Below are 14,100 nucleotides of genomic sequence, written 5' to 3'. Positions count from 1 at the left end.
GTCTCTTTTTCCTGGTGAATTGGAAGGTTTCAGTGCTATCACCAGAAAATTACCTAGGTTCCATGGAATACTTGTTCACCTAGATGCCTGCTTTGAAATTCCACTCCCATTAGGCTTTGCTGTACCCAGTGGTTTAAATTTGCTGATATGCCCTGTTGTTTGGTTTTTCAACCATGTGCAGGATTCCAACCTGTGATATCAGAAGGGTATATAAAGAATTTTAAGTCCTTGACTTTCTATTGGCAAATTAAAAGGAAATGTGCTTTTAATGCTTCTGTACAAAAGGAATGTTCATTCAATTTTTCATTTGCTAACACATGAGAAGGGAAAAGATTGAAAATCATGAGACTGGTATCCAATAATATATTACTTTGTAATCTCTCCTGTATGGAAATTCCATTAGACTCTGAAAAATGTAGATTGAGTAAATAAATAACAAATGAATGGATATTGTAGAAACATCATATTGTTTGTATTGTAATGAAATCCAAAAAACCTAATCTCAGTTGTAAATTAACCTACTGTTTAGTACTATCTTATGATATCATTAAAAGATTGTTTTATCATAATACCAAATGAAAAGCATAGCCAATAAATTAAAATAATAAAAAATTAGAATTCACTGAATATTACAAAAAAACCCACACTTCCTTACATTATTATTTAAAAGAACATTTAAAATATTCTCTCATGGCTCTAGGTGGCCTTGGATACCAGCTGCCATGCATTTCTGGAAGAACTAAAATAACAAGGCCATTTGTTACTCAAGCTTAAGGAGTGGAGAGAGGTTTCTCTGCTAAAGTGGTGTTACTATTTTGGGACTTTCCTGTAGAGCCCCCAAAATATCCATCTGGTATCACAATTATTTGTCTCTTCTTATTAATAAAATAATATTCTCACTGTATGTTCTGTGTTACTTAAGTCTGGCAAAAGGTAACAAATGGATGTTCATTAAATAAAATAAATTAAATATTATTTAATTTTTAAAATGTACTACAGTTTTAGTTCATACTGGTCATGGCTGTACACTAAACTTCAGAATCAAAGCACAATATCTAAATATCCAGAAAGAGTTCTGTTCTGTTTTTAACCTCATACCTATCTTGCACTTCAGAAATAATTTAAGTGATAGTCCATTACATGAGTCACTACGGCTGTTTGGACAGAGTATCCTTTAGAGTGTGAAAAGTGGAGTTAGTAGTGGTACCTATCTCAGAGTTCTTGTAAGAACTAGAGGAATTAATTCATGTCAAGCACTTAGAACAGTATCTCACTGCAAATGGAATCAGACCCATGCCTCTGCCCTCCACTGCTCCTGCAGCCTGTCCCCCAGACCCAGCCGGAGTCACTGCCATAACTTCTACAGGGCTTGGGGTCTCCACTTTTGTCTTATCCCTTTGGTTCTCTCCTGGGCAGCCTCAGGGATTCATGGGCCCCAGAGACAAGTCACTGCCCTGCTCAGAGCCCAGCACCCCCCCGCCAGCCCCCTTCCAGAGAGTAGGTCAAAGCCCTCAAGTGGGTGTGCACACTGCACCCTGCTGTCTGGCCTGTCCCATTCTATTCCCACCTCTGGCTGCTGGCTTCCCACCCCTCCCCTGCAGCCACCTGGGGCCCCTTGCATCTGAAGCCTCACCGACTGCTTCTGGAGCTCCACAGGCTCAATGCTAAGTCTGGGCTTTTGCACGTGGAGGTTCCCACTGCCCAGAGTGTTTTTCCCTCATCCTTGCAAGACTCACTTTCCCGCTTGGTTCCGGTCATATGTCACCTTCTTCAAGAGGCCTTCCCTGACTGGGCTGTTCTCACCCCCAGCACTACCTCTTCTTCTCCCTCTTCCCTCATTTATTTTCTCCCTTAGCATTCCTTACCCTCTGATAGATCACTTATGGTTTTGTTACTTGCCTGTCTCCCTCCACCAGAAGAGTACTTCTTTTGTAAATGTTCTCAGCACAAAGGAAAGAATCAGGCACAAACTAGGCCTATGATAAATATCTGTTGGATGAATAAAATGCTGCAGATATATATATCCTGTATAGGCACTACTCATGCTGTTTATTTTTTTAACGTGAGTTGTCTGAAGTTACAAGTATGTGGCTGAAGGGTAAGAAAATCAGTCATTATAGGAAGAGATCCTAAGCCACCTTAAAGCAAATCCATAAAGGCAATCGCCTTCACTACTCTGCTCCCCTCCTCTCTCCTGTGCCTAGCATTCCAAGCCTCTAGGTCCTTGGGGAGTTCACCTAATAGTTCTACGCCTTCTTTTAAAATCTAATGACTCCTTCCTGTTATTATATAACTATCTTTCTCTCATCTATAAATGAGCAGATAAACACACTTCCTTGTGCCTCTTTTTTTCTCCTCCCTTCCTTTCTCTGCTTTCCTAGGTTGTGTCCGCATTTGAGTGGCGGCCACTCCTTGAGAGAGTTGCCCTGTCCCTCTCACTAGGTTCCTGGTGGCTCAATCCAGCAGACTCTTCCTAGGCATTATCCTCCTTGACCTCTCAGCTGCATTTGACATTGTTGACCACTGTCTCCTCCTCTAAATTCTCTCTTCTTTTGGCTTAAGAAACATCACAATCCCTTCAACTACTCTTCACCTCTTTCTCGTTGCTTTGTCAACCTCTTCTTCCACTCCCAAACCCCTCTTCTCAAGCTTGCTTTTTCTTAAGAGATCTCTTTACTTTCAACAGCTCCTGTTATAGTCTGTGTGGTGACTTAACTCTTGAATCTATATTTTCACCCCGTATCTTTCCCCAGATGTTAGAGCCATCTACCCAACTATCTAAAGGGCATTTCCACAGTTTGCCCTTTGCGCCTTCAACCCCGGAATATCTAAAACTAAGCTCATGATCTTCTCTCCAAAGCCAGCTCCTGTCCTTTATTCTCCTCACGCCTTCTGTGTACCTCATCAGAGTGAAATGTTCGTAGTTGCCAGAGTTTTGTTTGGGTGTTGCCTTCTCTCTTTGGAAAGCCTTTATTCTTCCTTTACTCTCTGTCCTACTCCACCCTTGACCCCAATTCTTCTGCCTCTCTTGGTCTAGCATTATGTTGTCTGCTGAGACCTCAGTGAGTGCCTGGTCCTCCTGTGTGCTGCCAGTCAGCCCCTGCTCCCCTCCTGTGTGCTGCCAGTCAGCCCCTGCTCCCCTCTGTCTCAGCCCTTACCACGTGGTATTGAAATAAATTGATTTTCTTCCACCATGGGAGCTTCTTGAAGGTAACGACTGCATTATTTTTTTCTTCTATGTCCTCTGCACTCAGCAGAGGGCCTGTCACTTTGTAAGTGATTAATAATTGTTTGTTGAAAGAGTGAATGAGTGTGAATTCATAAAGGCCATAGGGCTCTTGGGAGAGAGGACAAGTTGATAATGTTAAGCAAAATTTCTTTTCCTTTTTTGTTTTTAAAGATTTTATTTATTTATTCACGAGAGACACAGAATGAGAGAGGCAGAGACACGGGCAGAGGGAGAAGCAGGTTCCATGCAGGGAGCCAGATATGGGACTCGATCCTGGAACTCCAGGATTACACCCTGAGCCAAAGACAGACGCTTAATCACTGAGGCATCCCAAGCAGAGTTTCTTAATAGAAGATGTGTTGGCATTTTGGATGGAACAACTCTATTTGGTAGAATTGTTTGGGTCACTCCTCTGCTCAGAGTCTGGCTCCTGTCCTAAGCATTGCAGGATGGTTAACAACACAGTGGTACTCTCAATCACTAAAATCAGAAATGCAACCCCCTGCCACATTTCTAGATGCTTCTCGTGGAGACAGCAGCTCACCTTGGGCTGGGAACTTCTGGGTTGGTATTCTGGGTAGTGCAGTGGTTTCCACAATGGGAATACTTGGGGAATCAGAGAGAATTAGACCACTCATTAAAACTATATAATTGTATAGATTCCAGCTACTATACTGAAAATCAGAAGGCTGATGCTTTAAGAAAAAAATGTGAATCTTCACTAGAAACATGAAGGCATGAAACCGTTGCAGAGTCAGTTCATTTTTAGCACATATTACCTTTATAATGCCTGGCTTCGGAAAAGCTGTCTGTCGTTGTGCTTTGCTGATCTTGAGTCATTTAAGTTTGATGCAATTCCAAACATTGAATCACAATCAGAGCTCATTGAATAGTAAAGTCCAGACTGTGACTACTGGAGTACTTTCTAGAAATTCAGATTCTTAGGGGCCACCCCAGACCTACCGAGAAGGGTAGGTCTTCTACCCTTCTGAGAAGAACCGAGAATGGGGCCTCTGGACATTTCAACAAACTTCCTAGGAGATGTTTAAGCACCCTCCTTTGAGGACTATTCATCCAGACTGCTTTCTCTGTGAGTGGATCTCAAGAAAGTTCCTGATTTTTGGCTGTTTGTTTCTTAAAAGAACAAAGATTTGTTATGGTGAATTTGGGAATATTAACTTGGAGGAGGAGGGCTTGGGCATTTCAAGAGCACACAGAGCATTGAAGAAAATGAGTGACTGTGACTACAAAAAAAAAAAAAATTCTGTGAATTTTCCAGAGAATTTGTTTTTAATAAAGTTTAATTTCTGGTAGAACTAGTCCACTTTGGTAGGGTTTTTGCCAATGTCTGTCTGCAAGTGAATCAAGTTCTCCCAGATATAAGAAAAATAAGGAGAGACTGCATGTTCTTCTATGTTGTAACATTCCTGGGCCTCATGCAGGATAACATTTGCCAATTCAACATGTCCTAATCCCAGAATATTCAAAGATGTTGTAATGTCCATGTTTCTAATAGAGGTATATGGATGCACAAAGACTTTTTTCTGGCTGGTTCTCTCATCTTTTTTTTTTTTTTTTTTTCCTATGAAAGAAGTTTCCAGAGCTCAAGGTTTCAGTAAGAATTATAAGTGACTATCGTAACCTATTTAGAGTTCCTCACAGGAGGCCTAATGTGATCCCCTACAAATGAAATCATGTCTCGTATGCATGGAATACATGGTTGGGAATACAGGATTTGTGCTCTTCCCCAGGTCTCCTCTGATGACAGTTATTCACTAGGTACATATTTCCTGCTACCACTATCTCTTCCCTGCATCTGTCCACCAACCAGAGGGCTATTCATGCTACAAAGTACTATAACAACAGGAATTCCATGAGCTTGTTGATCTGTCACACTGGCACCTCACAGAATTTTGAATGTTATTATTACCTTAGACGTAGACTTTTAAATTGAGCATGCCTGGAATTCCACTTGATGTTGGCATTTCAGAGAAACTTCAAGAAAAACTGCTCATATGTCTGTAAGATCATCTGCTCTGGATAATGAAGGATTGACACACTTTGGAGTGAATTCTTGACACACTCTTCCAGTCTTGAAATAGAGTTGATCACTCATCTTTTACACCTAAAAGCACTCAGTGTAAGGGAAAGTTGTCTCAAGTGTCACTGGGTTAGTGATGGAGAAATAATGAATGATCTCTTGGCTGATGGGAGCAAGTCAGAGGCTGTTGACAGCTGTGATGAGAATGGCTTAGGGAAGATGAAAACAGATAGGAGAGAAGCAGAGCCAGGTTTTCATTGTGGCATGGATCATTCCGACTGTGGAGCCAACTGAGCACCACTGCACAGAGGTCCCACATGAGTTCTAATACATCTCTAAGTGACAGAGCCAAGGCTCCTCCCCAAAGGAGGAAGTTCAAAATGGAGACTACCATATTTAAATATTTAAATACAATAACATATTGTAAATGTGTAGTAGTGGGTGGTTTTACACAGATGATTTCATTTGTTCACACAGCAGCCCAAGGAGATGTTATTGGCCTTAATTTTCAGGCATAAGTCCAAGGTCATGCAGCTAGAAAGTATCATAGAAAAGTCAGTCAGGGCTTCTGAATCCAAATTCCATTCTCTTTCCATTTTTCCAAAGCAATTTCCTATCATTCTGTCCAAAGAACTGAGGCTCAGTATCTTCATTTCAAGCAACCAAAAAAAAAGGTTGTTATGGTCACCATCATCTGTTTAAAAGAGCAGAGAAGGCGGGGTGGACGATGGGCAAAGTGGGTGAAGGGGAGTGAGAGGTATAGCCTTCTGGTTATAGAATAAATACCTTATTCATTCCGTGAACAACACAGTCCATGGTATTGTAATACACTTGTATGGTGATCGACAATAGCTACAGTTGAGGACAGCATACGACATCACTGTGTTGTACTCCTGAGACTAATGAACATCTTGTATCAACTCTACTTCGGTAATAAATAAATAAGTAAATAAATAAGCAGAGAAGTGTAATAGTGCAATTTAGAGTTTCATTCAATAAAATCCCTGCTTACTGGTACATAAAGGATTCAATCCTTGGCTATCAGCCAATTCAGTTATTTACCAAGATTCATTTCCTGAGGAAATAGACAGCAGTAGTTTTACTGTAAACTGACTTGGAAAATAAAAAGGATAGAATCTCCCTACGTCATCCTGAGGAGTCATCTGTACTCATTTTGTGAGTCAGATTATTTAGTAAACCACTCATTTAAAAATATTTTCCTAAATCACCTGAGAGTTTTTTTTCAGGTCCATCCATTATGGATCAGAAGCAGTACATTTAGAGCAGAAAGTAACTATCTGAATTATTCATAGCAATTCCCAATAGTGAAGGAAACAGACCAGTGGATTAGCCATACTTATTAGTGGCAATTTATTGACATGATAATTCAAATGTTATAAGAGGAATTAAGTTCAAGTTAAGATGACGGACCAAATGCTACTCAAGAATAAGGAAAGACTGAGGCACTTAATGAATGGCAGAGGCTAACATGGGTGAGATAGTTTCCTTGGGTATTTTTTAGTTCTGTGAAAGTCATTTTTTAAACCTTTATTTAAATTTGATTAATTAACATAAAATGTATTTTTGGTTTCAGAGGTAGAGGTCAGTGATTCATCAGACTTTTACAATACCCAATGCTCATTACATCATGTGCCCTCCTTAATGTCCATCACCTGTTACCCTATCCACCCCCCCCTCAACCTGCAACTCTCAGTTTGTTTCCTATGATTAAGAGTCTCTTAGGGTTTGTCTTCCCCTCTGATTTTGTCTTGTTTTATTTTTTCCTCTCTTCCCCTATGATCCTCTATTTTGTTTCTTAAATTCCACATGAGTGAGATCATATAATTGTCTTTCTCTGATTGACTTATTTTGCTTAGCATAATATCCTCTAGTTCACCCACTTTGTTGCAAACGGCAAGATTTCATTTTTTTGATGGCTGAATAGTATTCCACTGTAGATAGATAGATATATATCCCACATCTTCTTTATCCATTCATCTCTTGATGAACATCTGGGCTGTTTCCATAGTTTGGCTATTGTGGACATTGCTGCTATAAACATTGGGGTGCAGGTGCCCCTTTGGATCACTGCATTTGTATCTTTGAGGTAAATACCCAGTAATGCAATTGCTGGGTCATAGGGTAGCTCTATTTTCAACTTTTTGAGGAACCTCCATACTGTTCCCCAGAGTGGCTGTACCAGTTTGCATTCCCACCATCAGTGGAAGAGGGTTCCTCTTTCTCAACATCTTGCCAACACCTGCCATTTCTAGACTTGTTAATTTTAGCCATTCTGACTGAGATGAGGTACTATCTCATTGTGGTTTTGACTTCTATTTTCCTGATGCCAAGTGATTTTCAGCATTTTTTCATGTGTCTGTCGGTCATTTATATGTCTTCTTCAGAGAAATGTGTTTTCATGTCTTCTGCCCATTTCTTGACTGGATTATTAGTTCTTTGGGTGTTGAGTTTGATAAATTCTTTATAGATTTTAGATACTAGCCCTTTATCTGATATATTATTTGCAAATATCTTCTCCCATTCTGTCAGTTGTCTTTTGGTTTTGTCAACTGTTTCCTTTGCTGTACAAAAGCTATTTATCTTGGTGAAGTCCCAATACTTCATTTTTGCCTTTGTTTCCCTTGCCTTTGGAGATATGTTGAGTAAGAAGTTGTTACAGCCAAGATCACAAAGGTTGCTACCTCTGCTCTCCTCTAGGATTTTGATGGATTCCTGTTTCACATTTAGGTCTTTCATGCATTTTGAGTCTATTTTTGTGTATGGTGTGAGAAAATGGTCCAGTTTCATTCTTCTGCATGTGGCTGTCCAATTTTCCCAACACCATTTGTTGAAGAGATTTTCTTTTTTCCATTTCATTTCATTTCATTCCATTTTCATTTTCTTCTTTCCTGCTTTGTCAAAGATTAGTTGACCATAGAGTTGAGGGCCCATTTCTGGGTTCTCTATTCTGTTCCATTGATCTATGTGTCTGTTTCTGTGCTATGAAAGTAATTTTTATGAATTTCCAGTCATATTTTCCCTTTCGTCTTTTAAAATGTGAAGCATAGTTAACTTCAAATAAATTAATGTTTGAAAATGGTAATCAGACAAATAATAATGGTACATGCATTCAGAAAGGAGATTGCAAAGAAGTACACATGCTATAGTAAGAAAACGACTGAAAAAATAAAAACATTAGCCCAAATCATTCAGTTTTGAACAATATTAAAAAAAATCTAAAGGAAATGACTGAAATCAAGTGTAAAATTAAAATATAATCATATGAATTTCATCAATAAATAATCTTTGTTTATTATCTGGAGTACAGTCCCATTTTATTGCTATCCAGATTTCAGCCTTTGGACCTTTGGTTAAAATTAAAAACAGTAGAGCTGAATGCATATTTTAATTTATATTTTTCTAGAAAACTTAGGAAGCTAAGTTTCATACACTTCCTGAATAACATCTATTCTAAATCAGCCTTCCATAATGCCATTCTTTGCAGGAATGGGATGTTCATTTTGAATAATTGGAAAAAAAATTTTATTTAAAAAAAGAAATCTCAAAAAAAAAAAGAAATTTTAATAGTCTAGTACTCTGAAAATTGAGTTTATTCGACTTGCATCTTTGAGAACTGGCGCCTAAAAGCTAACTAAATTGGCCAATGAAACAAAATCAAGAAATTATCCCAGTAAAAGATTTATTTAGTAGTTATTTAAACATTTTGTTAGTTAAACTAAAAGTTTGACTGAATTGTCTGTTTTGAAAACTCATCTAATGACTGAAATACAAGTATCAAGTATCAGCTTTACTAACATAGGTTATTCAGACTTTTTGTTGTTGCTGTTCTTGCCTTCCATTTTTCCCTTAGGCAAATCCTCCTGCCCAAAGACAATGTCTTATCCAAATGTCACAGATAAAGCTGGCTTGGGTGGAAGGGAATAATGTCTTCACCTACCAATTTGACTAGCTGTATTTAAGGAAAGGCTGTTAGATAGGTATTAAGAGTCCCTTAAATGATCAAATAGTTGTGTTTATGAAACACTTAAGTTTTCTAATGTTTTAATTAAAAGGATTAAAATTCTCAGTGGATTTGAGATTTTTTCCATTGCAACTAATTTCTTCCTTTTTTTTTTAGCACATTAAGCTATATTTCTGTAATTAGTCTTAACTACTTAAAATATCAAACATGTTATCTTACAATGAATTTTTAAAATTCAAGTCAGAAAAAGATGAAAAAGCAATAGTAATAGAGTCCCCCCAAAACAATACAAATGTTGAATAAGACTGAGAAGGAAAATCCAGTGGCTATTCATACTGAGCTTCAAAACAAGGCATGAAAAACACCATTCTGCTACAGTTTAGTGGAGCTTTTGTTGAGTTATAACCAATGGAACTCTGTTTTTGAGGTAGGGTAGGGAATAATTACCAATAGAATTTTTGTATGACACACCTGTAGAAGTCAAAATCAAGATGTACTTCAATTTATTCGGATAGGCATCTCTTTAATTATTATTCTTTCCAAAAGAAAATAACCCTACTTAACTCTTCTGGACACCTCAAGCCCTGATCTAGTTCAAACACATGTTTAAAGGGGAAATACACAGTGTGTATTGTTTCTGCATGAGTCTATAGTAAAAAAATATACATGCATGTTTTAAGAGAGCATTTGATTTAGAAAATCAAAATAAAACAAAACTTTTCCTGATCTGATTGTTGAAGAATCTTTTTAATGAAATTTAGCTTTGTTCCGTAACTAATGCAACAATTGCACATGATTAGGTGAACCCCAAAGAATTTTAACCTAATCTAATACCTGGTAAGAGAGGATATTGCTTTCAGACATTTGGTGTTACCAGCAACAGAAAGTATCTGCATATTATCCATATGGAGTGCTATGCTCAGTAATAGAATCAGTACATTATTATAAATAATAGTGATTCCATTCTTTGATGATTTGGGTTATTTGTTAAAGCAAAATCCCTGCTCTGATCATAGCCATCTTGAAGTCCTCTCCCATAAATTTCATGATTCTGCAGCTGCAGACAGTGTTTGAACACAGGATATAGGAAAGGCCTTCTCTGCTCACAGAGTTTATATTTGTTTCTCTCTCCTAGGGAAAGGATCAAGCTTTTAAGAAATTACTTCTTCTGTGATGAAGAGAGGAAAAGATCCCAGATAGGCTTTTTACTACCACATGTCATCAAGGAAACAACTAGTGTGGGAATTGGTGCACCGTGTTTCCCGGGCATTCCTTAAATCTGTTAGTGGCCAGAGAGCTTAGCTTGATATATACATAGATAGATGAGAGAGAGAGAGATACAACAGATTTTTAAATTATAGTCTTGGCTGTGACATGCTCTTATAACCCTTTCTAAGAAGCAGCCAGGTAATTCTTAGACACAGCTGTCCAGGAGAGTGCTAGGGCAGGCCTTGAGTAGGTTAGCACAGGGTATTTTATGCTGTAGTTGTAGCTATGATATCCACTATCCTCCAAGAGCTGCCTCCCAGAGATGGCACTTGGGATTTACTATCCCTCGGCTGGGGGATAAAAAGGTCCTTGAACTGTCTTTGCCAATTAAAGCCATTCGGAGAGAAACAGTGGGGCATTCTGAGGCTCACTGTTTTCTTTGTCCAGCTGGCTCTCATGTGTCACTCATAACAGCTTCCTAAGCTCTTATATGGGCCTCTTAAGCTAATGCAACTGGTCTTCCTTAGCCTTTCAATAGAAACTGCTTCTGCCCCATTTTAAATTATCTTCTTAGATGGGGCAGTATGGGGGAGCAAGCTTGGCATTTAATTGTCCGGAGACTTGACAAGCGCTGATCCTATTTTTATTACTTGAGCATTATCTTGGCTTTTCTACATTAAAGCCCAGTCCCATAGGCTTATTTCTAGTACCTTTGGTGACAGAAATGAAGAGAACCTATTAAATGCCATATATGTCTACTATAAATGTAGCAAAAAGAGCTAAGTCATGCAGGGGTGCTGATTTGCCTTCTTTATAGTTTTGAGTTAAAGAAGTAAATAAGCTAAGTCTCTTGTTTCCTTAACTGGTGCAGACTTGTACATACATCCAGTCCTCCTTTGCATCTGCTTCTGAATATTGGGAATGTTGGCCTGTCGTCTGCTTTGTTTTGTTTTATTATGTTTCCACATAATTGTGCATCACTTAATTCTTTTAACAGTATTTGCCAGGATTGCAATGCTAAAAATATACATTATGCCATGCAGAATCTAGTGGCAAAAGAAGAGGGAAATGAAATTTTAAAAATCAAGAGAAAGAACTATTTTGGCAAAAATTTTATATGATTTCCTTTCTCCATTATGCAGATCCTTTACCCAAGGAATTTCCATCACGTTGTGCAAACAGAGCAATGCATGAGCAGGTGGCCAATGGATGGCCCAGCTGGGCCAGAAACTCAACACCTGGGGTAAGGATTTTCTAATGCAATGCAGCTCCAGGCAAACTAAAATTTATTTAATCCTTACAGCTTTTGCCTAGTAACTTGAAATTATGCATTATAGCGTAGTTATTTAATTTACTATTCTGTGTCAATGGTTTTCTTCCTGAGGGACAATTTTCCAGTGGTTGATGTGGCTAGGGGAATATCTGGAGTCAAAAGAACAAATAAACTCTTCCTCATTGAGAGCTTTTTGTACAAACAAATAGCTTGATATTTTCACTCTTTCAAGTTATGTCTCCACCATGCAAATGCCTTGGACGACCATGAGCACAGGAGGGGGAAAAATGTACTATCTGAGGGCTCTCCAGTCAGATCCACAGCATACGAGGGACACTTGAAATCTTAGAAATACCTTTAAGGAAGTAGAACATCGTGAGATATTATAACTTAAACACTGTTTTAGGTACCATGCCTTGGTGTCTTCCTAGGGCAGAGTAATTAGAGCTTTCAAGCTTTAAAAGGATGTAATATCCATTTAAATATGCTCTTTCCCTTGTCAGTCAACAACAATATTTCTCAAGGGTTCTTCCTGAGAATATTAGTTCTGAGGGATATCCAAAGCTGTTCTTAAATGGGCAAGGTGGGAACAGGGAGTTGCTTGGTCAAATAGATTCAGAAAGCAAAAGTTTAAAGATAAATGATTATTGCAGGAGCCTTTAATATGCTAAGAACACTGTGAAACTTTGAAAAAGAAGTATGGATACAGCATTGCCCAAAGAGCGGTTTTTAGGAGATAAGCATTTCTCAAGACAAACAGTCCAAGGCATATAATTTGGGGAGAAACATGCAAGATTATAATTCAGTTACCATTCCCAGTTTATGCTCTAAATAAGAAACAAAGTGACAAAGTAACAAAGGTTACTAGTAGTGGTAACCTTTGCTCTTAGGAATAGTGTTTGGTTCTTGCTTGCTGCTGTGCTATGAGGTGATAATGCATTTAGGTCATTGAAGACTAAATTCTAATTGGGTGAATGAATCTTAGGTATTTATTAACATAAACTTAGACATGGGGGCGATGTGTTAGTGATGGTAGTGGCTAATGTGGTGTTTTCTTTCCAAACAAGTCAGAATGAAAACAACAACAAGAAACACTAGAAAAAATAGGCTCAAAGAAAAGCAGTGAAATATTTGTATATGTCTTTTGAGAATCTGAGAATTCACACAAATAATGAAATAGTTTCCGTATTTATAAACTTCTGGAAGGCAAATAATGCACTTATTCATGTTTGTACATCCCATGGTACTTGCCCTGGTCTTTCGTATTTACCAGATTATTGATGATGCTTTTAACAGAATTAAAGCAACTCATCAGAAATTCAGTCATCATACATCATGCTATTGGAGGGTCCTGCTTCAGCTACAAAAATACAAAATCAAAACTTTTCACTAAAAATATTTTTAGTTTCAAGTTTCAGAAATAAAAATATTCTGAAGTGTTTTCTTTTAAAATTTGAAATTTACTAAACTAATTTTAATGAGGGATTAAGACTAGCTTTTGCTTTTTTTTATAAATATTTTTGTCTCATCACAATGAATAATAATTCTAAAAATTCTGGTTATTCTAAGCAGGCATAATGTTATCTCGTTCCTTTTTGTAAAGTCATGGTTGCCCAGCTGAATATACATGTATAATGATTGACATGATGCCTTCAGTTATGTCTTTCATTAATGCTTTGTCAGGGGCTCTTTCCAGATGGCCCTTAAAGTTAATAAGTTGCTTGTGTTCTTCTAGCTTTTCCATAACAAAACTGATGCAATTGCCTTGGTAACTGCAAGTACAATGCATCTGCCTGTTTACCCCCTGATTCTTGGGATTGTATTCATAGCAGGACTTGTGCTTTTATGTGTGTGTGTGTGTGTGTGTGTGTGTGTGTGTGTGTGTTCATGTTTTTCTTTAGTCTCATTAAATGAAAGCATTGGTTTTTCATCAATTATAGAGTAATTTTATTATAGTGTATGGTGATACCATTCATCAAGGGTATAAAGTAATTTGTATATTCAAAAATAGCCTTAGATCTCATGATGGAATACAAAATCAAAGGGACACACAACACAAAAAATAACTGCCATTATTGTAGTATTAAAGACAGTTTTAAAACGTGTAAATCAGTAAAATAATTTTAAAGCTTAATTTGAAAACCAGGTACCATTGACAGAAACTGAGAAGGATAAACCTTAAGGATAATTGGAAAAGTACTTACTGAGGCAGGACTGTCATTTTAGTACCAAGAAGCTCCTTAAGAAAATGAAAGGAAATCGAAAGATGAAAGAAAAATGAGTGTAGTTATTATAGTATTTATTTAGAATGCAAAGTTATATGAAGCTTATTATTTTATTCTACTGTGTTTAGGTTTTATGGCCAC

The 14,100-nt window shown here is 37.7% G+C and overlaps 1 long non-coding RNA gene across 1 annotated transcript in view; it reads left to right on the top strand.

Annotated features, from left to right (window-relative positions):
• The window catches only part of LOC111092883, a 91,605-nt gene extending 79,900 nt beyond the window's left edge, over positions 1 to 11,705 (top strand). Inside the window, exon 5 of the long non-coding RNA XR_005379647.1 lies at positions 11,604 to 11,705. This is a non-coding gene — a long non-coding RNA (uncharacterized LOC111092883). The remainder of the gene's footprint in view (positions 1 to 11,603) is intronic.
• Positions 11,706 to 14,100: the final 2,395 nt, after the last annotated feature.

The sequence above is a fragment of the Canis lupus genome, chromosome 27 (assembly GCF_011100685.1).
Source record: "Canis lupus familiaris isolate Mischka breed German Shepherd chromosome 27, alternate assembly UU_Cfam_GSD_1.0, whole genome shotgun sequence".
NCBI classification, from domain to species: domain Eukaryota; kingdom Metazoa; phylum Chordata; class Mammalia; order Carnivora; family Canidae; genus Canis; species Canis lupus.
The sequence above is the reverse complement of the archived record's forward strand: the minus strand, read 5'-3'. Positions and strand labels throughout refer to the sequence as shown.